Source organism: Scyliorhinus torazame, chromosome 1 (assembly GCF_047496885.1).
Source record: "Scyliorhinus torazame isolate Kashiwa2021f chromosome 1, sScyTor2.1, whole genome shotgun sequence".
Lineage (NCBI taxonomy): Eukaryota > Metazoa > Chordata > Chondrichthyes > Carcharhiniformes > Scyliorhinidae > Scyliorhinus > Scyliorhinus torazame.
In genome coordinates this window covers 138,393,692-138,420,175 of record NC_092707.1, presented here as the reverse complement: position 1 = coordinate 138,420,175, position 26,484 = coordinate 138,393,692, and the positions used below count along the sequence as shown (strand labels likewise).

General features: G+C 49.1%; 1 protein-coding gene across 3 annotated transcripts in view; it reads left to right on the top strand.

Annotated features, from left to right (window-relative positions):
- Positions 1-26,484, top strand: part of luzp1 (leucine zipper protein 1) — a 202,778-nt gene that overhangs the window by 116,894 nt on the left and 59,400 nt on the right. Inside the window, exon 1 of one of the 3 annotated variants that reach the window (XM_072500909.1) lies at positions 755-867. The exons of the other annotated variants lie outside the window; for them this stretch is intronic. The gene's annotated coding sequence lies outside the window, so the exon portion shown is untranslated. Of the gene's footprint in view, positions 1-754; positions 868-26,484 lie in introns of those variants that run through there. 3 annotated transcript variants of the gene reach the window in all.

Genomic DNA, 26,484 nt, shown 5'->3' with positions numbered 1-26,484 from the left:
CCCTATGTATTTTCTTTTCATGTACGGAATGATCGGTCTGAACTGTACGTAGAACAATACGTTTCACTGTATCTCGGTATGCATGACAATAAACAAATCCAATCCAATCCAGTTGAGAGTCAATCACATTGCTGTGGGTCTGGAGTCACATGTAGGCCAGACCAGGTAAGGGCGGCAGATTTCCTTCCCTAAAGGACATTAGTGAGCCCGATGGATTTTTTCATCAATTAATGAGAGTTTCATGTTCGCATTACGGAGAGTAGATTTTAATTCCAGATTTAGTATTTAACTGAATTTAAATTCTCCAGCTGTCATGACCGGATTTGAGCTCATGTCCATAGATTATTGGTCCAGGCCTCTGAGTAACTGCTGGAGTAACATGCCCACTGTTGTCCTCCAATAGCGTTACTTCTCCGGAACCTTTTAACACAAACATTAAGTTGATTTTAAAAGGCAAACATTCCAAATGGGAGTGATAGCCTCACATCAGCTATTGCTTTCATTCCAAGCATTTTTTTTACATTGTCTTGAAGCAGCCAGTCCCTCTTTTGGCCTGAAGCAGCAGCCTTTTTGCCACAGGCAGCGATGACACGGTGTTAGTTGAGTTGGGCAGGGAGCTGGAGATGGCAATGTAACAGGATTTTTTAATTAGGGGATGTCATAAAAGTGAGGCTTTGCTGGTGATGGAGTAGAGGACCTCTCTGTGCCAATGGGGTCACGTTGTATTCTGGAGCAAGTGGGGTTGGGAAGAGAGCGAAGGACATGTGCAGTTATTTACGCATTTCACAGTGCCAGCAAACAAACTCTCCATCGTCTGGTGACATGGGATTATAATGGACTCCTGAAGCGATAAACAGATGCTCTCAGGTAAGTGAGAACGATCTATATTGGAGCACTGCATAGCTAGAATAGTAAGTGAATTTTCACCGGGGCCCAGTGATTGAAGCAGCATACTGTGTGTTACATATGCTGTGCTGGGATACCTAGATTTCCTTTCACAATTAGGATGTACCTTCAGCAAACTCACTGTCGTGTATACATAATAATGTATGATTGTAAGCTGCAATTCATGCAATGTTACACATAAGACACAATGGATAAAGAGTTAGCAGCAACGAAAAGAAAGGGGGATCTTGCAGGGAAGTGCTATCTGATATTGATTTGGAGAGGTTTAAACATAAATCAATTACAAAGCAAATCAGGAATGAGCTGCTTTGATTGCTTTCAGGTCCCTGCAATGAGGCATGTAAAAATTGGAACACTGCAGTCTGCAGAATAGGGGTGACCTTGCAAGGAGAAAGAAAGAGAGAGGAGCTGCTGAGTCTGTTAGAACAAGATACATGACTGGAGCACAAAACCGGCAAGGCACTGCCTCAATGAACACATTCAGCTCAATCTATAAAGGATCAAGGAAATATGACACTTGTCTGCATGCCTTGACGATGTTGCAGAGATTTCAAGTTTAACTAATTCAGTAAAAGGAAATAAAATGCTTCAAATACCCGGTTTGAATAAGGGGGAATCTGCTTTGCTGACATCTCATGTGAGAAAAACAAAAACGATTGAAATAACAATATATTTGATTATATATACCGCAGATTGTTTTAAAACCCCAGTCGTATTCCAGTGTTTGCGTTCACTGCCGTACTTACTTCACCTCAGCTGACCTGCTCAGTCATCTTCCCTGTGCTGCATGTCAGTTTGTCAATGCACCATGTCTGGACCCCAGAGCCACAATATCCTCCATACCCCGTGTCCCAAAGTGTTGATGAAAGGCACTTTCTGTGAAAAAGAATTGTTATAGCATCTTCTAAGACCCCAAGGTTTCCCAGAGCGCTTTACAATCCAAGTGCTGCTGAAGTGTAGTTCTGTTGTAAGTGGGGCAGCTAATTTATACACAGCAAGCTCCCACAAACAGCAATGTGATAACATATGTAATTTTTTAAAAAACAGATAAAGTTGTTAACATTGGCCAGACATCTTGGAATAACTCCTTTTCTGATCTTCAAAATAGTGCAGTGGGACCTTTTTATGTCTGCCTGACAGGGCGTTCCAGCCTCTGTTTAATGTCTTATCTGGAAAATGGTGCCTCAGACAGTGCAGCATTCCTTTAGTTCTGGTCTGGAATGTCAACCCAGATATTGTGCTCAGGTCTCTGATCTCCTCCCCCTTTTCCCCACTCTGCTGAGTGCCCCATAAAACAACCTATAGGAGTCCCATCTAGCAACCAAACCAGCCGGCACTCATTTATTGCGAGTGAATAAAAGTGTTCCTGTTTCAGTTTTCTCCCATTTACTCCTTCCCTCCGATGCTTCCTCACTCAAAGATGGGAAATAATTTCACCAGCAATTTTCAACACCTGATTCAAAATGCCATTTACGTTATAAAGTGTGTTGTGTCTGTTACATGAATGACAGCATCATTGTTTAAAAAATTTTTTTTTTTAAGAGTACCCAATTCATTTTCCAAATAAGGGGCAATTTAGCGTGGCCAATTCACCTAGCCTGCACATCTCTGTGGGTTGTGGGGCGAAACCCACGCAGACACGGGGAGAATGTGCAAACTCCACACGGACAATGACACAGAGCCGGGATCGAACCTGGGACCTCGGGACAGCATCATTGTTAAATCCTTTCCTCTTTTTTTGACTTGTTCATGAGATTTTGGCGTAGCTGGCTCTGCCAGAACTTATTGCCCATTCCAAATTCCCTTGAGAAGGAGGTGCTGTGCTACTCCTTGACCCACTGCAGTCCATGTGGTGTAGGTACACCCCCAGTGCTGTTAGGGAGGGAGTTCCAGGATTTTGACTCAGCCGCAGTGAAGGAACAACCGATATATCTCCAGGTCAGGATGATTTGTGACTTGGAGGGGAACTCGCAGGTTGCCCTTGTCCTTCTAGATGGTGGAGATTGTAGGTTGAGAGTGTTGAGGCTAGCCTCTTCTCACACACAGGATTTCACTGGGATCACTGTACTCATCAGGGAAAGCTGGCCATGTTTTCTCCTCATCTTTAACTCAGGTTACCACGAGGGTAACTCAAATCCTCCAAACCCTGGTGTTCTGAACTTGAAATCCAGACAGATCTATCCAGTGGGCTTATCTCATTAGGTTTGTGTTTAGCTTGTTTGGTCTGGAAGTGTTTGGAAAAGACTGTTTTTCCCACTGCTGCTCCATTGATGTCTGGTGTCCCTCGTCTAGTTGAAGACTAATGGATTGGGGTTGAACTTAGTACCATTGGCATTCTGTATATGGTTCATTGCCCTCACAGACTGGACCCATCAATGGTGTAGGATTCCAGCTATGAATAACAAGCAAATACTGGAATTCTCTCAAGCGAGTCCGATGCTGAAGTTAATGACCACTCAAAGGGTTTTAATGCAATATAAACTGTGCTAACCGTCCAGAGGATTGGATTTGATACATTGTGAAAATTCTGTAAAACAAAATCTTCTATTTGAATATTGCATTTCCAGTGCAGCTGGCAATGTGGAACTCCTATAAAATGATTATTATAAGTTATAGCTATGCATAAAATGTTATCATACATCGTGGTATGTAAGTCTGCACAACGTATAAACCGGCCCTTTTTTAATGGTCCCAAACGTCATAGGCTGGATTCTCCGCACCCTCGCACCGAAATCGCGCCAATGCGGGGGCGGAGAATCCATGTTCCCGCAAGAAATCAGGACAGGCATCGGTTCACCAATTGTCGGGCCACCTGGGACCTCCCTGGGGCCATTGCCAGAGGCCTGCTTAGCCATTCTCCACCCCCGACTGGCATAGAACTAATGTGCTCCAGCCGGTCAGGATACTCGTGTGGCGGCTGCTGACTCAGTCCACGGCCGCCTTGGTTGGGGGCGGGCGGTTCGAAGGCCAGGGGGGCCTTATAGGCGGCTGGGGAATGATTGTGTGGGGGTTGAGGGTCGGGCGCGCGGCCGACCGGAGGTCTCTTTTTGAGGACTAGCTCTGCGGTCCGAGTCCGCCATGGAGCACGGCGCGGCCGCTGGAGACCGCTGGCGTGCACATGCACGGCTTCCGACCCGGAAGTGCGGGGGCCCGTATCTGCAGCAAAACCTGCGAGATCTACTGTGGGTCCCTGCTCGCCCCCTGCAGGGCTGGGAATTTGTGACCCTTTGATCCAAGTTTTTCTGGCGTAATTCTGACGCCAGCGTGGGGACATAGTCCCAATAATGGAGAATCCAGCCCCATGCTTTTTGCATATAAACTGCGTATAAGTCAACCTCTCTTTCCAACTAGGAAATGCCATACTCACATTAGTAGTCAGCCTCAATGTTTCACTCCAAAATGTGTGTTACACCTCTGGTACCAACTGGACACAATGGATCGTACAGGCAACACAGACTGTGTTGCAAAGATGTGGCAGGAGTTTTAAGACGCTCTGTATCCGATGCTGATGATATTTCAAAATGGTGACCATCCATATCGGCAGTTCACATTTCTACTTGGCTCATAAGTTGACGATGATAGGTTTTTGGAGCATTCTCCCAAGGTTTCAAAGATTGACTTACATGCCAGCATCTGCGCTATATGTTCCAAATAAACATTACATTTTGTCTCAAAAACAAAGTGGGGAATAGTTATATCACTAAAACAGTATTGTAAGATGTGTTTTCTTCATTCTCAGTAAAATCACCGTAAACTCTTGCTTTTCTTTTGTTTATCCCAATTTCCAATCCCAAGGGCATTCAAGTATCACCTGCAGGTACGGTAGCCCCTGTGCTGTGCCCCATTGGTTATTCTTTGTTATGAAGTTGCCATTGAATGTCTGCAAGCTGCTTGAAAGTGAATCATAGAATTTACAGTGCAGAAAGAGGCCATTCGGCCCATCGAGTCAGCACCGGCCCCTGGAAAGAGGCCAAACCCACACTCCACTCTATACCAGCAACCCCACCCAACCCTTTTGGTCACTAAGGGCAATTTATCATGGCCAATCCACCTAACCTGCACATCATGGACTGTGGGAGGAAACCGAAGCACCCGGAGGAAACCCACGCAGACACAGGGAGAATGTGCAGACTCCGCACAGACAGTGACCCAAGCCGGAATCGAACTTGGGACCCTGGAGCTGTGCAGCAACAGTGCTAACCACTGTGCTACCATACTGCCACTGTGGGGGGGCATCAGATCCAGGATGAGCTCATTTATTATCCAGTAGCCTCACACTCTGGGACCAAATCAGAGACACTGTGCGCAATTTAATGGCCACGTTGTGTTTAAGCGAGAGCGTGATGAGGCTGTTAGATTGCGGGAGTGGTAGAAAATGAGTACTGCGCCGAATGCTGATCGGTTTGCGATCTAACCAGCCCGCACCTGTTGCCGAAATCAGGAACCTACAGTAGCTTGGCAAGAAACCAGTAATCACCACTTAAGGCCAATCTCCGTACAATTAACGGGAGCGACCCCCTATATGACGGCTTCCCGTGATCTATTCCTCCCCAGCAAGTTGTCTCATGGACCCTGATTCGTAAACCTTTTAAAAAAAAAAAAAAAAAAAAAAAAAAAAAAAACGTGAAGCTGGCGGAAGAGCAAGATCCAAGGAGGTGAGCGGGCAATGAACCTGGCGATGCTGGGGTTGCTGCCCCGGTGTTCAGAGGGGGTTGGGTGGGGGAGCCCCTGAGGGCATGGTTTCGGTCCGGATGTTGTGCCATCGGTGGTGGGGAGTTGCGGAGCTGGGGGTATGCCCGCCGTTGGTCTGGGGAGGCGGGATGGGTGTCCCAGCACCCGTGGGTCCGCCATGCCACCCCCTGGATCGTGTGTTCCTTTCGGGGGCAACCCCAGCCCCTGCTTGTCTGCCCCACCGACCACCCATAACTCTCACTGACCGCGGAGGCCTCTGGCTGCATGGCCAAAGGCTATTGCTGATTGGGAATTGGCAATCATAGTTAAGTGAGCACTTCACACATCCCAAGTGGATTCCCGGGATAAGTGTGCCATGTAGCATGATTGCCCTCATGTTGCTGATGGGCAGGCCAGTGGCCAGACGCTGGAGAAGCTGGCAGCAGCAGCGTCAACAGAGGCCCGAGGCGGCGGCCCATGTGCAGAACCCTGCCCCACACCCTGAGGACCCAGCCGCCCTTCAGGACAGGGATGGACCCGCAGGGGGAGGCCAGAGATGGTCCAGGGTGTACAGGAGTCGCTGGTTTTTAGAACAGATGACGGACACTGTATGCCGCAGGAGTCTCTGCCTCAACAAGGAGACAGTGGGTTACCCGTGCCATGTCCTCACGGATTTGGCACCACATGGAGAAAGAGGATACCCACTCCTGGTGGTCATCAAGGTCAATGCAGCCCTAAACATCTACGTCTCAGAATCATTCCAGGGCTTGAGTGGGGACTTGTGCGGCATCTCACAAACTACAGCCCACATGAGGTCATGGATGTCCTGTTTTCCCCGACAGCGAACCATTTCAACTGAGACCAGGCCCAACAGGATGCTCGGGTAGCAGGATTCTCCCCGGCATGCTCCAGGTCCAGGGGTTAGTGGATGGCAGTCATGTCGCATTGTGCTCACCGGGCCATCAGGGAGTGCCCTACATCGATAGGAAGGGGCTCCACTCCCTGAACGTCCAGCTCGTGTGCGACCACCACATGAAGATCATCACGTGTGCATGCTTCCCAGGGAGTGTGCATGACAGCTACATCCTGGGGCAGTCGGACATCCCCGCCCTCTTCGGGGACCACCCCAGTATGGCCAGTTGGCTCTTGTGTGATAAGGGGTAGCCACTGAGGACCTGGTGACAGTATGGAGGCCTGTGACCGATACTATTCCCATCTGAGACTGGGACATGCTCCACAGCGCCTCGGCTATGCCCACCTGAGACTGATACACCTGATGTTCATCAGTAACTGTGGGGTGCTCATCAGAATTTGCCCCAGAAGCCTGACCACCACTGTTGCCCACCACGGTGTGTGTCTCTGCGCTGGTGGAGGGTGGGGGTGACAGCTGTGCCGCGAATACGACGGCTTCCTCGGAGCTCCTCTCTGCAGTGTTCTCTTGGGAGGCTGTGGCGAGGGTCACCCCGGAGGGGCCGGCACCATCAGATTAGGAGCCTGCGGGAGAATGGACATGTGGTCAGTGGGAGGGATGGTTCAGTCTGTATGACATTAAGAACACGTGTGACGTGGAACCTCCCTTCTGCACCAAACGCTAACCTCTACGTCAGTTACAGATCTGACCTCTGCCACCCCGCTCAACGTCCAGGGCCCGTTCCTCGTGGAGGGGGTGAGGATTCTGAGAGCACCCTGCCGCCGGTCTGGGCCCTCTCCCGATTGTTGTGGGCCAACCTCTCCTGCGGGGACACAGAGGGTATATTGTGAGCCACATGCGTCATTCATCGCAGGGCTGGCAGGTTTTGGTGCGGGGGGCGGAGAATGGTGAGTATGGGAGGGGAAGGAGAGAATGGGGGAAGGAGAGTTTGCCGGGGAAGGGGGGGATTGGGGATTGTCGGTGGGGGGGGGGGCGGAATATGGCGTGGGCGACACTGCTGGACATGGGTGGGCCGGGGCACGGAAAGGTGCTGGGCGGGGCAGTGCTAGAAGCATGCTTGGAGGGGTTCGGGGGTGGCAGGCAGGGCCGGTACCAGGGCCCAATGCCAGCTCACCACTGCGGGCCCAGTGGAAGTCATTGACCTTCTTACGGCACTGCGTGCCGGTCCCCCTGGTGAGGCTGACTGCCGCTGCCACTTCGTCCCAGGCGGCACTGGTTGCCCTGTGGCTGATCGTCCTAGACCCTCTGGGGAACAGGATATCTCGTCTGATTCCGACTGCGTCCAACAAATTGGCCAGGTCCGCATCCCCAAATCATAGGGCTGGTCTCCTTGGCAGCATGGCTGCAAGTTGTGTGGGGTTGGCTGTGCAGGAGCGGTTTAAGCGCTGCCCTCCCTTGTTAGCGGGGGGGATGGCGAGCACGGTCTCTGTGTAGCAGCTGGCGAGACCATCATTTGCGGCATGAAGCCCGTGGGGCCTCGTTGAGTAGATCAATTAACGGTTTATCGTGATGACGGTCTCGCCAGGTCGAGTGTTGGGAAGCTCGCTACTGTTCCCGCTCGCTACAACACTAAGAAACCTTTCCATTAAATCACGTCCGCTGAGGCCAATTGCAGTTTCTGCTTCAACTGCTATCCACGGTTTCAACGACTGGATGTTGGGGCAGGTATTTCCCCCTTGGTTTCGGGACTCGCCATCAGGATCAAATGGGGGTCAGAAACCTATCTGGGGAACAATCACCAGGCTGTGACTTAGCCCAAATTGGTTGATTAATAAGCAGAGCCCGGGCTCAGCATCCAGTTAAAATCAGAAGCTTGAGGACCAATAGAGGCCCGCCAAGATTGAAGAGGTAGCACAGTGGTTAGTACTGCTGACAGGGACCCAGGTTCAATTCCAGGGACTGGGGTGACTGTGTGGAGTTTGTATGTTCTCTCTGTGTCTGGGTGAGTTTCCTCCGGGTGCTCCGGTTTCCTCCCACAGTCCACATATGTGCAGGTTGGGTGGATTGGCCATGCTCAATTCACAGTGTTACAGGGATAGGATGGGACAGTGGGTTTGGGTAGAGTGCTCCTTCAAAGGGTTGGTGCAGATTCGATGGGCCGAATGGTCTCCTTCTGCACTGTAGGGATTCTGTTAACATTAAAAATGCAACTTGGTCACCATTATGGAGAGGGTACTACACTGTGCCCTTTCCTTTCTGGGGACCTGGAGCACTGACTGGAATTTTCTATTCAGCCTCCAACAATAGGCCTTACGAGGTCTTTAAAGAGCTGAACTGGCGAATTGCCGCTTGCAGATAGGTGGCCTTGCCCCCATCCCCCCAGCCCAACCTACTGCCAGGAAAATGACTGAGGGGCTGCATGGCACCAGGAAGCCTGCTCGCCGGCCAATGGCTCAAATGTACGTGCCTGCCCGTCACGAGTTCACCCCATTGGGGCCTAAAACCTCCAGCCCTTTTGAGTCTGAGTAGCTTGGTACTACTTTGGATTGTATCATCAGGAAGCTCCAACAAATTTACTCCCTTTTCCCTCCAGCCAATGAAGATTGCCTTCCAGCTAAGGAAGAGATATTCCCAACCTCATTTGTCGGAATGGACAGTTTTATATCATGGAGGTCAATGTCGGAGATGGCAATTATCTCTTTGGCCTCATGATGACACTCTTGTCAATTACACGATGGAATAGGGCCAAAGGATGACAGCAATGCGTCTATCTTCGACCTTCACTGCCAGACTCTGAAAAGCTGAATATTCTCTTAATAGGTATCATTAAGGAGTTGTTTTGAGCAGGTTGGCTCCTTTTAGCATCTGCCATTACCTCAGCATTCTCTCACAATAAGTGCACTGTTTTTGATTTCTCCCTGAAGTATGTCAAATTGGAATGGTAATAATCTTAGTTATGATCTGGCAGCTCAATCTGATGGTTCAGCCAGTTAGTGTAATGAGTTCCACTGCAGTACTCGGCAGGAGGAGGGGGAGGGGGTGCTGTGCTTTCGGGTGTGGCAACGTTCAGTTAAAGTGTTAACCTGAAGTCCCACCTACCGTCTCTGGAGACCGTAAACAACTCCGGGGCATTAGTTTGGAAAAGAGCAGTGAGTTCTCCCTGGTGTCCTTTAAAACAGATTATACCATCACTATGTGTGGGAGCTTGCTGTCCATAAATTGGCTGCAGTGTTCCCTACATTACAACAGTGACTGCACTTCAAAGGCACCTTACGGGCCACAAAATGTTTTGGGATATCCTAACGCCATGAGAGATGCTGGACAATTGTGTTTCTTTTTTCCTTTTTTGAGTTGATGAGTCACGTGGGTTGAAAGGTCGAAGATTTTATCCCCCAGTCTGTCAACTGAACTCAGTTGAGTCAGAGTCAGTACAATGAGCCTCTGCGTTCCTGAATGAGGGAGGGGATGATACCAACTTCCCTCTCCTGATAACTACCATACCTGTTGCTGTTGTGCTTTTTTAAAAATGCATTTACGGGGTGTGGACATTGCTGGCTAGGCCAGCATTTATTGCCCAGCCCCAGTATAGTTGTTGGGTGATGGATGGATTGGTCTTGGCTCTGAAGCTCCTCACAATCAGATAATCTTTGGCCAGCTGCAATGAGTTGTGCTTACACATCTTTAACATAGAAAAACATCATAAAGCATATAATCAAAAACACAGCCATATCAAGACATGATGTACAATTGATTACCCAGCCCTTCTACAGCCAGTACAATAGTACACATTCTTCAGTCTGCACATGGTTAGCGATGGAACCACATTGTTAGCCAAGCTGATCCCAACAGTTACTCTCCATTCTTCAAAGGCACTGAAGGCAGGTCTTTAGGGCTAAATGTTCCAATAAGAATGAGCAGTGAACCAAAATTGGACACTGGCCGCCTTAAGAGGTTGTAATCACAACTACTGTAGTGACAAAATTAAGTTATGTAAACTATTGAACCGTTTCTATCGAATGGCAAATTACAAAACGCTAGAACTAATTGTTGTGTATGCAAGTTAGCATAGGTTGCAAATGATAAAATTCTTATGGGATTAATGCACTGTTACGCTGTGCAGTTTGTTTTAGAGTGAGTGAGCAGAACAGAAACTTCTCTGATATATCATCCTGCATTCAGCAGCTTTACATTCTTTTCTAGTATCTGCTTTCTCAATTGTTTCACCTTTTCTCTCTGCTCCCAAAATCAAAGGCTTTTGCTAGGCTCTTGTTCTGCAAGCAGCACCTTTTAAGTATCTCTCGGCCTTTCTAGTGGGCTATTTGACCGCCACATTAAATATAAAAAGCAAAACAACCGGTTGGATTCACCCAAGATGGGGCTATGTGCCCATGCCGGTGTACAAACGTTGGCGTTTCACTCCCCAGTTTCCTGCAAAAAATAAAGGTCAATTCACGTACCTTCTGGGGGCCAGCAGGGACCCGGGGAGCTTCACTTAGCTTTAGCTGCGGATATAGGCCCCCGCACTTCCGGTTCCGAGTCCGCGCATGCGCACGGTGGCGGCCTCCTGCGGCTGCACTGATGGCGGTGGCTGACTCGGACCGCAGCCCAACATGGACAATGTCGGCCTCCCCCCGATCGGTCGCGCGCCATGCATCGGACCGGCCCGATCGCTGCCCTGGCCGCCCATAAGGACCCCCCGATGCTTGACGCCCACCAGGGCAGCCGCGGACTGAGTCCCGACCGGCCATACCACATTAGTTCCACGCCATCGGGAACTCGGCTGGTCGGTATCGGAGTATCACGAGGAGGGTCTCTGGCAATGGCCCCCCGGCCGCGCGGCGTATTTCGTGGACTACCGATTCTCCGGGGGTCGGATAATCGCCGGAGCGCGCCGGGGCTGATTTGGTTGGGAACATCGATTCTCCGCCCCCGCGCCGAACGTGATTTCGACACAGGGCTGCGGAGAATCCAGCAATTTGTTTTGATGTTATTCTGCAGCAAGCGCAAACTTTAGTTTCCCACAGGCCACCTGTAGTTATTTGACAGTGTCAGATCATGTGCAAGAATTTGTTTGAACACCATTGTTTGTTGCGTGTGGTTTGCAAAACAAAAGCAATGATGACATTAGTGCCAAATTGATACGTTATTCGTCAATTCCATGAGCACAATATGAATCATCATATGATCCATATGCTGATTACAAACCAAGACTAATTATTAAGGAAAGCAATGACTATGCCGCTCAACTGTCCTATTTTAACTGTCCAGAGGGAGGTAGGGGCGGCCCTGTCATTGAACTGCACCAACAGGTAAAGCAACATCAACATTTTGCCAGCTGTACAGCTAAGTGAGGCCCCACGCCAAGCCAGGGGTACAAAATTGGCACAATGTAACTCAAGACACTGCAGGTCAAGAGAATTGCAGAACCAGTGTACTCAATCGCAGAATTGTTATGGTGCAGAAGGAGGCCATTCAGCCCAACGTGCCTGCACTGGCTCTCCAAATGAGCATTATGACTTATTGCAATTCTCCTGCTTTTTCCCCCATACCCCTGCACATTGTTTCTGTTCAAATAATCATCCACTCTTGAATACCTCGATTGAATCTGCCTCCACCACACTTCCAAGCAGTGCATTCCAGACCCGAACCGTTCGCTGCGTATAAATGTTTTTCTCACATCACAGTCACTTCTTTTGTTAATCACTTTAAACCTGTGCCCACTCATTCTCGATTCATTTCCGAGCAGGAACACATTCTCTCTATTTACTCTGTCCAATCCCCTCATGATTTTGAACATCTCTATCAATATCTTCTCTTACCCTTCTTCTCTCCAAGGAGAACAGTCCCATCCTCTCCCATCTATCCTTATAATAGAAATTTCTCATCCCTGGAACTATTCTTGTGAACCTCTTCAGCACTCACTCCAATGCATTCACACCCTTCGTATAGTGTAGCGCCCAGAACTATGCACAATACTCCAGCTGAGGTCTAACTAATGTCCTGTACAAGTTCAACATAATCTTCTTGCTCTTGTACTCTATGCCCCTATTAATGAAGGATACTGTATGCTTTATTAACTGCTCTCTCTGCTTGTCCTGCCACCTGTAATGATGCATGCATACATACACCCAGGTCCCACTGCTCCTGCATACCCTTTAGAGTTGTAGTCTTTATTTTATATTGTCTATCCATGTTTTTCCTGCCAAAATGAACCACCTGACATTTTTCTACATTGAACTTCAGCTGCCACCTATCTGCCCACTCCAGCAAATTGTCTATGTCTATTTGAAGTTCTACATTGCCTTCCTCAAAGTGCTTTCAAGTTTTGTATCATCTGAGGGTGGCACAGTGGCGCAGTGGTTAGTACTGCTGTTCACGATGCCGAGGTCCCAGATTTGATCCCGGCCCTGGGTCACTGTCTGTGTGGAGTTTGCATATTCTCCCCGTGTCTACGTGGGTCTCACCCCCACAACCCAAAGATGTGCAGGTTAGGTAGATTGGCCACACTAAATTGCCCTTTAATTGGGAAAAAAAATAATTGGATACGTTTTGTGTCATCAGCAAAGTTTGAAATTGCCCCCTGCATGCCAAGATCTAGATCGTTAATAAGTATCAGGAAAAGCAAGGATCCAAATATGAACCCCCGAGGTGACTCCACCAGTCCGCAAAATTATCCACAAGCTTTTCTCGCTGTTTCCTATCACTCAGCCAAATTTGTATCCATGTTGCTACTGTCCATTTTATTCCATGAGCTATAACCTCTCTCGCATGTCTGTTGTGCGGCACTGTATCAAATGCCTTCTGAAAGTCCATGTATACCACTTCAACAATATTGCCCACATCAACCCTCTCTGTTACCTCTTAAAAAATCTCCAGCAAATTATTAAACACTATTTTCTATTAAGAAACCCATGGCTCTTCCTGATCAACTCATTTTTCCATGTGACTATTAATTCTATCCCGAATAATTGTTTCTAGAAGCTTCGCCACCACTGAAATTAAACTGACTGGTCTGTAATTGCTGAGTTTATCCTTACAACTTTGTTGGAACAAGAGTGTAATGTTTGCAATTTCCTAGTCCTCTGGCACTTCTAGAGGAGCTGAAAGATTATAGCCAGCACTCCTGCAATTTCCACTCTCACTTTCTTCAATATCCTTGGATGTACCTCATCTGGTTCCTGTGCCTTGTTAACTTTAAGTACCGACAGTCTCTTCAAACCTTCCTCCATATCAACTGTGAACCCTTCCACCGACAGAGTTTCCTCCTCTGTCAACATGACCTGGGTAGTAGCATCTAACTCCTTGGTAAAGTCAGGTGAAAATATTCATTTAACACCTCAGCCATGAGCCCTTTCTTCGTGTATAAATCCTCTTTTATGTCTTTAATCAGCCCCACTCCTCCTTTTACCACTCTTTCACTATTTATACACGGTCCCCTTCACGTTAGCTGCCAATTTTTTCTCATAATCCCTCCTTGCTTCTCTTTGCTTCTTCACCTCTCCTCTGAACCTTCTATATTCAGCCTGGTCCTTAGTTGTGTTTTCTACCTGACACCTGTCATAAGCACGCCCTATCTTTGTCATCTCAGTTTCTATCTCCCTTTTTCATCCAGGGAGTTCTGGATTTATTTGCCCTACCTTCCGCTTTTGAGGAAATTTACCTTGACTGTGCCTGAACCATTTCTGTTTTGAGGGTAGCCCATTGTTCAGCTACAGATTTTCCCGTCAACATTTGGTTTCAGTCTAACCGGCCCAGATCCGTTCTTATCCCATTGAAGTCGGTTCTGCCCCGAGTTAATTATTCTTATTCTGGACTATCCATTGTCCTTTTCTACCATCATCCTAAACCTTATGATGCAATGATCACTGTCTCCTAGATGTTCCCCCTCTGACACTTGATCGACATGGCCCACCTCATTTCCAAGGACCAGGTCCAACAATGCATCCTTTCTTGTTGGAATGGACACACACTACTGTAGAAAATTCTCCTGAACACAGTCTAGGAACTCGTACTCCTCTCCACCCTTTACACTACCACTTTTCCAGTCTATATTTGGGTAATTAAAGTCCTCCAATATAGCTACTCTGTAATGTTTGCATCTCTCTGTAATTTCCTTGCAAATTTGTTCTTCTTCATCCCTCTCACTAGTTGGTGGTCGAGAGACTACACCAAGCAATGTAATTGCACCCTTTTGTTCCTTAGCTCGAGCCAAATTGATTCTATCCTTGAACCCTCTGGGACATCCTTTCTCCAGCACTGCAGCGCTCTCCTTAATCAATACCGCCACCCTTCCTCCTTTTTTTCCTGCCCTATCTTTTCCAAACATCTTGTACCCAGGAATTGTCAACACCCAGTCCTGCTCTTCCTTGAGCCAGGTCTCTGATACCGCCATGACGTCATAATTTTGCATGGCAATCTGTACCTGTAAATCACCAATTTACCATACTCCATGCATTCACATACATGCAGTACACCCTGATTTAGACGTCACTGCTTTCTCTCTTACTCTAACTCTGCCTATTAACTTATTATTCCCTCTTCTAGCACTATCTGTCTTTCACAGTATTTTGTGCACCTTGGTATTTCTCTCTAATATTCTTTCCTGGTTCCCCCATCCCTGCTCAGTTAGTTTTTGAAGCTGTACCAACTGCACTAGAAAAATGCAAGGACCTCAATCCCAGTTCTGTTCAGGTGTAACTTTTTTTAAATTTAGAGTACCCAATTCATTTTACTAATTAAGGGGCAATTTAGCGTGGCCAATCCACCTCCCTTGCACATCTTTTGGGTTGTGGGGGCGAAACCCACGCAAACACGGGGAAAATGTGCAAACTCCACACGGACAGTGACCCAGAGCCGAGATCGAACCTGGGACCTCGGCACCGTGAGGCAGCAATGCTAACCACTGCGCCACCGTGCTGCCCTTGTTCAGGTGTAACTTGTCCGACTTGCACAGATGCCATCTTCCCCCAGAGCCAATCCCAGGATCTCAGGAATCTAAAGCCCCCTTCTCCTGCACCACCGTTCCAGCCACACATTCATCTGCCTTCTCTTCCTATTTCTGTACTCACTTCCACGTGGCACTGGGAGTAATCCAGAGATGACTAACTTTTGGGGTCCTGCTTGCTTTTTTTCTGCCTGGCTCCCTAAATTCTGATTGCAGGACCACGTCCCGCTACCTACTTAAGTCATTGGTGCCAATGTGGGCCACGACCTCTGTTCACCTTCCCTCAGAAGAATATCTTGTGGCCGCTCTTTGACATCCTTGACCCTGGCACCAGGGAGCAACATACCTTCCTGGAGTTATGTCTACAGCCACAGAAATGTCTTGTCTGTTTCCCAAACAAACGAATCCCCTATCACTATTGTGCTTCTTCCCCTCCTCCACCTCAATCGTGGTGGCACAAACCTGGCTCTGACTGCACTCCGCTGAGGAACCAGCATCCTCCTCAGTATCCAAACCGGAAAACCGATTAATGAGTGGGACCCCAGGGGACTCCTGCACTACCTGCCTGAATCTCAATCTTATCTATTGTTCAGTTGATAGCATCCTCAGCTCAACATCAAAACATAGTGAATTCAAGCCCCACTCCAGGGACAGCAACACAAAATCTAGTTTGCCTCTCTAGTGCAGTATTGATGCAATGCAGGGTAGCCTGAAATGCTGTCATTTCAAGTTGTTAAATTGAGGCCCTTTCCGCGTACTGAACTGGTTGAAGTGAACCTTTAAGATGTAGTGACACAATTCAACGAGTTCTTCCAGTATTCTGGCCAACATTCCAACACGCTGTCTATGTTTAAAAAGAAGTAATAGCTGCATTTGTCTACCTGACAACAATGACTGATAGCCATTGTATGTGAAGTGCATTGGGACATTTCCAAGGGTCAGGTCATTAAGTAAATACAACTTTCTTCCTGTATGTAGAAAACACAGCAAAGTCAAAATAACTTTGCGTGTCTGCGTTAGCGAGCAGGAAATATCCCCTTGATTAATATGATAGCATGGTTTGCAAGGTCAAGGATTATTCTAATGAAGGTAGCAGGCTGCCCCACCTCTCAGTTATCACAATAACCAGCAAAGGTTTATGATCAGTTAATCAAAATTTATAGATTACTGATTTTGTAAGCAAATATCAACGATAACCCACTACCATCGGACCGTAACAGAATTAAATTATGGTTTGAACTACTGTCCATTGGGAAGCCAGTGGAAATCCCAACCACAGCTAAAATTCACACATTGTGAAGTAGGAGGTGGCTTGTCAATGTTAAGATGTAATAACATGCTAAAGTATCTTCGGTTTTGCAGGTTATGATTACTCTTCGCTGAAGTTTTAATCATTTGAATGTGAGGGGTGGTCAGATAAAGGCTCAAGTTTCTTTTTACGTGCCTCTTCCTGAAGGCAGGGGTTAATTCTGGTTCCAATTTGTCAAGATGCTGGGATCGAACCCTGCCCAAGTGTCTGTTCTTCATTGTTAAACAAAGGCATTCATCAGCAGCAAGCAGGTTAGCCAGTGAGGTAGGAGTTGAAAGTACATCACAGATAAAGCCAATCGTCTCCACAACTGACATTTATCTTCAAAAACCCTTTAATGGGGAAGGATCAGAGCTGAGAACTTTGTTTCATTTTTCTTCTGTCTGATAGATGTGTGAAGACACGAACTGTAGCACCTCCGACTGAAACCAAGCAATGCAAACTTCACACTTTCCTGGCCATTGTGATACAGCATCACGAGCCAAGCAATGCATTTAACTAAATCATTGGGGAAGCCAAGGGAAATCCCAACCACAGCTAAAATGTATACATTGTGAAGTAGGAGGTGGCTTGTCAATGTCAAGATGTAAATAACATGCTAAAGTATCTTCAGTTTTGCAACTAGTATAAAACCATAGGAAAGTTACAGCACAGAAGGAGACCATTCGACCCATCTTGTCCATGCCAGCCAAAGGACACCCAGGTGCCTTTTCTGATCCCACCTTCCTGCACCCAATCCATTGCCCTGTAGCGTACAGAACTTAGCTGTAAGGTGCAGACCCGGGTACTTTTGAAATGAGTTTAGGATCTATGCCTCCATCACCAACTCAGGCTGCGAATTCCATATTCCCACTACCCTCTGCGTAAAAAAGATTCTTCCTCATGTCCCCTCTACACCCTCTGCTACTTATCTTGAATCTATGTTCTCTGGTTCTGGAGTGCACTACGCAGGGAAATAATTTTATTCTGTCCACTCTATCACTTCCCTCATAATTTTGTACACCTCAATTAAGTCGCCCCTCGGCCTTCTTCATTCCCAGGAAAATAACCCCAACTTATCGATTCTCCCCTCGTAGCTACACTTTTCTAGCCCTGGCAACATTCTTGTAAACCTCTGCACTCTCTCCAGAGCGATTACATCCTTTGTGTAATGTGGTGACCAGAACTGCACACAATACTCCAGTTGTGGCCTCACCAGTGTTTTATACAATTACAACATTATATCCTTATATTCTATACCTTTGCCAATGATGGAGAGCATTCCATATTCTTTCTTTACAACCTAGTAGACTAGTCATTTCTCACACCAAATTTACACTTGCCCGAGTCAGTCTGAAGTAGTCTCACTTTCCACCAACACTGCAGTTTAAACATAATTCTCTTCCTCTCCCTTTGCTACCCTTGACTCAGGTGGGAACTGCAGGAATCTCAACACTATAATCAGTTGCTAGAATATATGTAAACACATAAATAGGTTTGCATGAAGCTACTGCTCCAAGGAAATTCCTGGTGACAGTGTGGAATTCCCATGTCAGTCAGGGGAATTGATTTCCAGAAGGAGAACCCAAGATCATTGATTACTTTTCGTGCAATGTCTTACTGCTCCTGTGTTCCTTATACTGTCACGTCTAGTCCGATCTGAAGTGTCAGCCATAGTTTCCACAGTTTGTGAATCTGAACTATTCCCATTTATGATAAGACCATGGGCGGGATTCTCCGACCCTCCATGACGGAATCGCGACCGGCGCGGGGGCGGACGATAGCCATTCACGCTGGAAGTCCGGCGCTTCCGCGATTCTCCGCAGAAACGCCAGTCCCGCGCGCACGGTCGACGCCGGTCGGGGGCCGTTGGAACAGGCCCCCGCGGCGATTCTCCGCCGTCGACCGGCCGAACTACCACCGGCGTGGTTTACATGTGGTACCACCCAGCGGGAGCTGGGACTCACGGCCACGGTGGCGGTCTTGGTGGGGTGCGGAGCCTATCTGACTCCAGGGGAGGGGCCTCAGCGGTGGCTGTGCCATCGATCGGCGGGCCATCGCGATCTGGGAGGGACCTACCTTCCTCTGTGCGGGCCCGCAGTGTGGCTCCACCATGTCGGTGGCGCCCGGGCTGAGGTGGGCGGCCACGTGCTTGCGCGGACCCGCTTGCGGCTGCCGTGCGCATGTGCGGCTGCGCAGTCTGGCTAGCAGGTCCCTGCCGGCAGCCAGAGCTGCAGGGTGCATGCCGGGGCTCTGCTAGCCCCCTGGAAAACAGAGAATCACGCTGGACATTCGAGGAAAATGTCCGGAGTAATTCTCGCCTGTTTTCCGGCAAGCATGGGGACTTAGTCCCCAGAAGGGAGAATCCCGCCCCATGTGTTCTGGAAATGGAGATGAAAATAGTTCGAGTGGAAATATTTTGTGCCAATAATTGATATATAGACTATCTTTCATAATTAGTCTTTAGCCATTGTTGTGGAATTGGATTTGTTGATTTTGCCACAGTTTGGACTCGACTGAAGCATGATATTGGCTCTCAACTGCCCTCCAGATCCTTAATAAGTGAAAGCAAGATGGTTTAATGTAATTTGTTTAATTTGAGTATGAATTTGGAACCGCAAATCAATTATTCTTGGTCGTAAACTGCAACTTTTAAATGCCAGATCATAAAACAAAATCCCTCTGGGTGTTGATACATTACAGAAATAGGTTATGGTTTAAACAGAAACATATGCTTTCTACTAAGTGTATAAGACTCATGGATGTTGCAATGAAAGTCATTAAGTTATTGGAAATGCATAATAACACCAACAGGAAGTCTTCGGGTGTCATATTTAGACCATCTTCAGTATGCAAAATATTTCAATCATCTCATTTTATTCTTCTTCAGTCCTCTGTCGCACAGTGCCACATTAGTCCTCTGTCGCACAGTGCCACAACATCAGTCCTCGGTCGCACAATGCCACACCTTCAGTCCTCTGTACCAGAGTGCCACAACTTCAGTCCTCTGTCGCACAGTGCCACAACATTAGTCCTCTGTCGCACAGTGCCACAACTTCAGTCCTCTGTCGCACAGTGCCACAACTTCAGTCCTCTGTCCCACAATGCCACAACTTCAGTCCTCTGTCCCACAGTGCCACAACATCAGTCCTCTGTCCCACAATGCCACACCTTCAGTCCTCTGTACCAGAGTGCCACAACTTCAGTCCTCTGTCGCACAGTGCCACAACATCAGTCCTCTGTCCCACAATGCCACACCTTCAGTCCTCTGTACCAGAGTGCCACAACTTCAGTCCTCTGTACCACAGTGCCACAACTTCAGTCCTCTGTCCCACAATGCCACACCTTCAGTCCTCTGTACCAGAGTGCCACAACTTCAGTCCTCTGTCCCACAATGCCACACCTTCAGTCCTCTGTCGCACAGTGCCACACCTTCACTCCTCTGTCGCACAGTGCCACACGTTCAGTCCTCTGTCCCACAATGCCACTCCTTCAGTCCTCTGTCGCACAGTGCCACAACATCAGTCCTCTGTCGCACAGTGCCACAACATCAGTCCTCTGTCCCACAATGCCACACCTTCAGTCCTCTGTACCAGAGTGCCACAACATCAGTCCTCTGTCGCACAGTGCCACAACATCAGTCCTCTGTACCAGAGTGCCACAACATCAGTCCTCGGTCGCACAGTGCCACACCTTCCCTCCTCTGTCCCACAATGCCACAACATCAGTCCTCTGTTCCACAGTGCCACAACTTCAGTCCTCTGTACCACAGTGCCACAACATCAGTCCTCTGTCCCACAATGCCACACCTTCAGTCCTCTGTACCAGAGTGCCACAACATCAGTCCTCTGTCGCACAGTGCCACAACATCAGTCCTCTGTACCAGAGTGCCACAACATCAGTCCTCGGTCGCACAGTGCCACACCTTCACTCCTCTGTCCCACAATGCCACAACACCAGTCCTCTGTCCCACAGTGCCACAACTTCAGTCCTCTGTACCACAGTGCCACAACTTCAGTCCTCTGTCCCACAGTGCCACAACATCAGTCCTCTGTCCCACAGTGCCACAACTTCAGTCCTCTGTACCACAGTGCCACAACATCAGTCCTCTGTCCCACAATGCCACACCTTCAGTCCTCTGTACCAGAGTGCCACAACTTCAGTCCTCTGTCGCACAGTGCCACAACATTAGTCCTCTGTACCACAGTGCCACAACATCAGTCCTCTGTCCCACAAAGCCACACCTTCAGTCCTCTGTACCAGAGTGCCACAACTTCAGTCCTCTGTCTCACAGTGCCACAACTTCAGTCCTCCGCCGCACAATGCCACAAGTTCAGTTCCCTGTCGCACAGTGCCACACCTTCAGTCCTCTGTCCCACAATGCCACACCTTCAGTCCTCTGTCCCACAATGCCACACCTTCAGTCCTCTGTCCCACAATGCCACAACTTCAGTCCTCTGTCCCACAGTGCCACACCTTCTGTCCTCTGTACCAGAGTGCCACAACTTCAGTCCTCTGTCCCACAATGGCACACCTTCACTCCTCTGTCCCACAGTGCCACAACTTCAGTCCTCTATCGCACAGTGCCACACCTTCAGTCCTCTATCGCACAGTGCCACACCTTCAGTCCTCTGTCCCACAATGCCACAACTTCAGTCCTCTGTCGCACAGTGCCACACCTTCAGTCCTCTGTCCCACAATGCCACACCTTCAGTCCTCTGTACCAGAGTGCCACAACTTCAGTCCTCTGTCGCACAGTGCCACAACATCAGTCCTCTGTCCCACAATGCCACACCTTCAGTCCTCTGTACCAGAGTGCCACAACTTCAGTCCTCTGTACCACAGTGCCACAACTTCAGTCCTCTGTCCCACAGTGCCATAACTTCAGTCCTCTGTCCCACAATGCCACACCTTCAGTCCTCTGTACCAGAGTGCCACAACTTCAGTCCTCTGTCGCACAGTGCCACAACTTCAGTCCTCTGTCCCACAATGCCACACCTTCACTCCTCTGTCGCACAGTGCCACACCTTCACTCCTCTGTCGCACAGTGCCACACCTTCACTCCTCTGTCCCACAATGCCACAACTTCAGTCCTCTGTCGCACAATGCCACACCTTCAGTCCTCTGTCGCACAGTGCCACAACATCAGTCCTCTGTCGCACAGTGCCACAACATCAGCCCTCTGTACCAGAGTGCCACAACATCAGTCCTCGGTCGCACAGTGCCACACCTTCACTCCTCTGTCCCACAATGCCACAACATCAGTCCTCTGTCCCACAGTGCCACAACTTCAGTCCTCTGTACCACAGTGCCACAACTTCAGTCCTCTGTCCCACAGTGCCACAACATCAGTCCTCTGTCCCACAGTGCCACAACTTCAGTCCTCTGTACCACAGTGCCACAACATCAGTCCTCTGTCCCACAATGCCACACATTCAGTCCTCTGTACCAGAGTGCCACAACTTCAGTCCTCTGTCTCACAGTGCCACAACTTCAGTCCTCCGCCGCACAATGCCACAACTTCAGTCCTCTGTCGCACAGTGCCTTACCTTCAGTCCTCTGTCCCGCAATGCCACAAGTTCAGTTCCCTGTCGCACAGTGCCACACCTTCAGTCCTCTGTCCCACAATGCCACACCTTCAGTCCTCTGTCCCACAATGCCACACCTTCAGTCCTCTGTCCCACAATGCCACACCTTCAGTCCTCTGTCCCACAGTGCCACACCTTCTGTCCTCTGTACCAGAGTGCCACAACTTCAGTCCTCTGTCCCACAATGCCACACCTTCACTCCTCTGTCCCACAGTGCCACAACTTCAGTCCTCTATCGCACAGTGCCACACCTTCAGTCCTCTATCGCACAGTGCCACACCTTCAGTCCTCTGTCCCACAATGCCACAACTTCAGTCCTCTGTCGCACAGTGCCACACCTTCAGTCCTCTGTCCCACAATGCCACAACTTCAGTCCTCTGTCCCACAGTGCCACACCTTCACTCCCCTGTCCTACAGTGCCACAACTTCAGTCCTCTATCGCACAGTGCCACACCTTCAGTCCTCTGTCCCACAATGCCACAACATCAGTCCTCTGTTCCACAGTGCCACAACTTCAGTCCTCTGTACCACAGTGCCACAACATCAGTCCTCTGTCCCACAATGCCACACCTTCAGTCCTCTGTACCAGAGTGCCACAACATCAGTCCTCTGTCGCACAGTGCCACAACATCAGTCCTCTGTACCAGAGTGCCACAACATCAGTCCTCGGTCGCACAGTGCCACACCTTCGCTCCTCTGTCCCACAATGCCACAACACCAGTCCTCTGTCCCACAGTGCCACAACTTCAGTCCTCTGTACCACAGTGCCACAACTTCAGTCCTCTGTCCCACAGTGCCACAACATCAGTCCTCTGTCCCACAGTGCCACAACTTCAGTCCTCTGTACCACAGTGCCACAACATCAGTCCTCTGTCCCACAATGCCACACCTTCAGTCCTCTGTACCAGAGTGCCACAAATTCAGTCCTCTGTCGCACAGTGCCACAACATTAGTCCTCTGTACCACAGTGCCACAACATCAGTCCTCTGTCCCACAAAGCCACACCTTCAGTCCTCTGTACCACAGTGCCACAACTTCAGTCCTCTGTACCACAGTGCCACAACATCAGTCCTCTGTCCCACAATGCCACACCTTCAGTCCTCTGTACCAGAGTGCCACAACTTCAGTCCTCTGTCGCACAGTGCCACAACATTAGTCCTCTGTACCAGAGTGCCACAACTTCAGTCCTCTGTCGCACAGTGCCACAACATTAGTCCTCTGTACCACAGTGCCACAACATCAGTCCTCTGTCCCACAAAGCCACAACTTCAGTCCTCTGTCCCACAATGCCACAACTTCAGTCCTCTGTCTCACAGTGCCACAACTTCAGTCCTCCGCCGCACAATGCCACAAGTTCAGTTCCCTGTCGCACAGTGCCACACCTTCAGTCCTCTGTCCCACAATGCCACACCTTCAGTCCTCTGTCCCACAATGCCACACCTTCAGTCCTCTGTCCCACAATGCCACAACTTCAGTCCTCTGTCCCACAGTGCCACACCTTCTGTCCTCTGTACCAGAGTGCCACAACTTCAGTCCTCTGTCCCACAATGGCACACCTTCACTCCTCTGTCCCACAGTGCCACAACTTCAGTCCTCTATCGCACAGTGCCACACCTTCAGTCCTCTATCGCACAGTGCCACACCTTCAGTCCTCTGTCCCACAATGCCACAACTTCAGTCCTCTGTCGCACAGTGCCACACCTTCAGTCCTCTGTCCCACAATGCCACACCTTCAGTCCTCTGTACCAGAGTGCCACAACTTCAGTCCTCTGTCGCACAGTGCCACAACATCAGTCCTCTGTCCCACAATGCCACACCTTCAGTCCTCTGTACCAGAGTGCCACAACTTCAGTCCTCTGTACCACAGTGCCACAACTTCAGTCCTCTGTCCCACAGTGCCATAACTTCAGTCCTCTGTCCCACAATGCCACACCTTCAGTCCTCTGTACCAGAGTGCCACAACTTCAGTCCTCTGTCGCACAGTGCCACAACTTCAGTCCTCTGTCCCACAATGCCACACCTTCAGTCCTCTGTCGCACAGTGCCACACCTTCACTCCTCTGTCGCACAGTGCCACACCTTCACTCCTCTGTCCCACAATGCCACAACTTCAGTCCTCTGTCGCACAATGCCACACCTTCAGTCCTCTGTCGCACAGTGCCACAACATCAGTCCTCTGTCGCACAGTGCCACAACATCAGCCCTCTGTACCAGAGTGCCACAACATCAGTCCTCGGTCGCACAGTGCCACACCTTCACTCCTCTGTCCCACAATGCCACAACATCAGTCCTCTGTCCCACAGTGCCACAACTTCAGTCCTCTGTACCACAGTGCCACAACTTCAGTCCTCTGTCCCACAGTGCCACAACATCAGTCCTCTGTCCCACAGTGCCACAACTTCAGTCCTCTGTACCACAGTGCCACAACATCAGTCCTCTGTCCCACAATGCCACACATTCAGTCCTCTGTACCAGAGTGCCACAACTTCAGTCCTCTGTCTCACAGTGCCACAACTTCAGTCCTCCGCCGCACAATGCCACAACTTCAGTCCTCTGTCGCACAGTGCCTTACCTTCAGTCCTCTGTCCCGCAATGCCACAAGTTCAGTTCCCTGTCGCACAGTGCCACACCTTCAGTCCTCTGTCCCACAATGCCACACCTTCAGTCCTCTGTCCCACAATGCCACACCTTCAGTCCTCTGTCCCACAATGCCACACCTTCAGTCCTCTGTCCCACAGTGCCACACCTTCTGTCCTCTGTACCAGAGTGCCACAACTTCAGTCCTCTGTCCCACAATGCCACACCTTCACTCCTCTGTCCCACAGTGCCACAACTTCAGTCCTCTATCGCACAGTGCCACACCTTCAGTCCTCTATCGCACAGTGCCACACCTTCAGTCCTCTGTCCCACAGTGCCACAACTTCAGTCCTCTGTCGCACAGTGCCACACCTTCAGTCGTCTGTCCCACAATGCCACAACTTCAGTCCTCTGTCCCACAGTGCCACACCTTCACTCCCCTGTCCTACAGTGCCACAACTTCAGTCCTCTATCGCACAGTGCCACACCTTCAGTCCTCTGTCTCACAATGCCACAACTTTAGTCCTCTGTCGCACAATGCCACTTCAGTCCTCTATTGCACAGTGCCACACCTTCAGTCCTCTGTCTCACAGTGCCACACCTTCAGTCCTCTGTCGCACAGTGCCACAACTTCAGTTCTCTGTCTCACAGTGCCACACTTTCAGTCCTCTGTACCACAGTGTCACAGTGTCCACCAAAGGAAAGGAGACAAGTACCAAACCTGTCCCAGTCAGAATGGGAATTGAACTCCATGCTGTTGGCACCAATCTGGGCCACACCTTCCGTCCAGCCAACTGGCCGCCAAGGAGCCAGAGTTGCTGTGGCAACATACATTTTACTTGCATATGTTAATCTGGCGCTTTGATTAATGCTCCAATCACTTTCCCTCTCATGGCTGACCAGATATCTCTCCTCTGATCACCTGTCCCTACAGAATGTTGGAAGGATTTACACGTTGAGACTCAACCTGTTTATGGCCGCATTATGTATGCACCTTCCTTGGTAGCCCATTCCCGGAGTGGGACTTTAACCTTAAACTTCGGCTCAGTGGCAGGGATGTTACCCAGTGCACCACAAGATCTCCTTCCATGTTTTATTGCATTTAGTTTAAATTTATTGACATCAATCGACCCTTTATCTTGAACCCTGAGCTCTGCCTGACTAGGATCATTGCTTCCCGGGATGAAGTCAGTAACACAGGCACCATCTATTGGCTTATTTTCACTGCAGCTAAAATTCTCAATTACAATTGCATATAAAGATTAATGCCGGTGATGTGATTTGTTAGGCTTGACAGCCTGTGGGGCCATGTGCTTTTATTGGTCCCCAGTGTGCTTTTGGATGTTGTCCTTCTGAGCTTCCACCAGAGTGACGAAGCCAACTGTATCTGCAGCCAAGACTAAAATGTGAATTGGCGAAAACTGGAATTGACGTTGGGAATTTCTGGCTGCCAACAGTTCTTTTCTATGAACATAGACCATTTGGAGGGAGAGTTAAAATAATATCCATCTTGTCAAAGTGAGACAAGATTTGCAGCACTGCCATTGCTTTTGATATCTCGTTGTCTGTACTTTCCGATAACTTACTCATCCGTTGTTTCTTCTTTTGGCATCCGTAAACTAGAAGATGGGAACAAAATT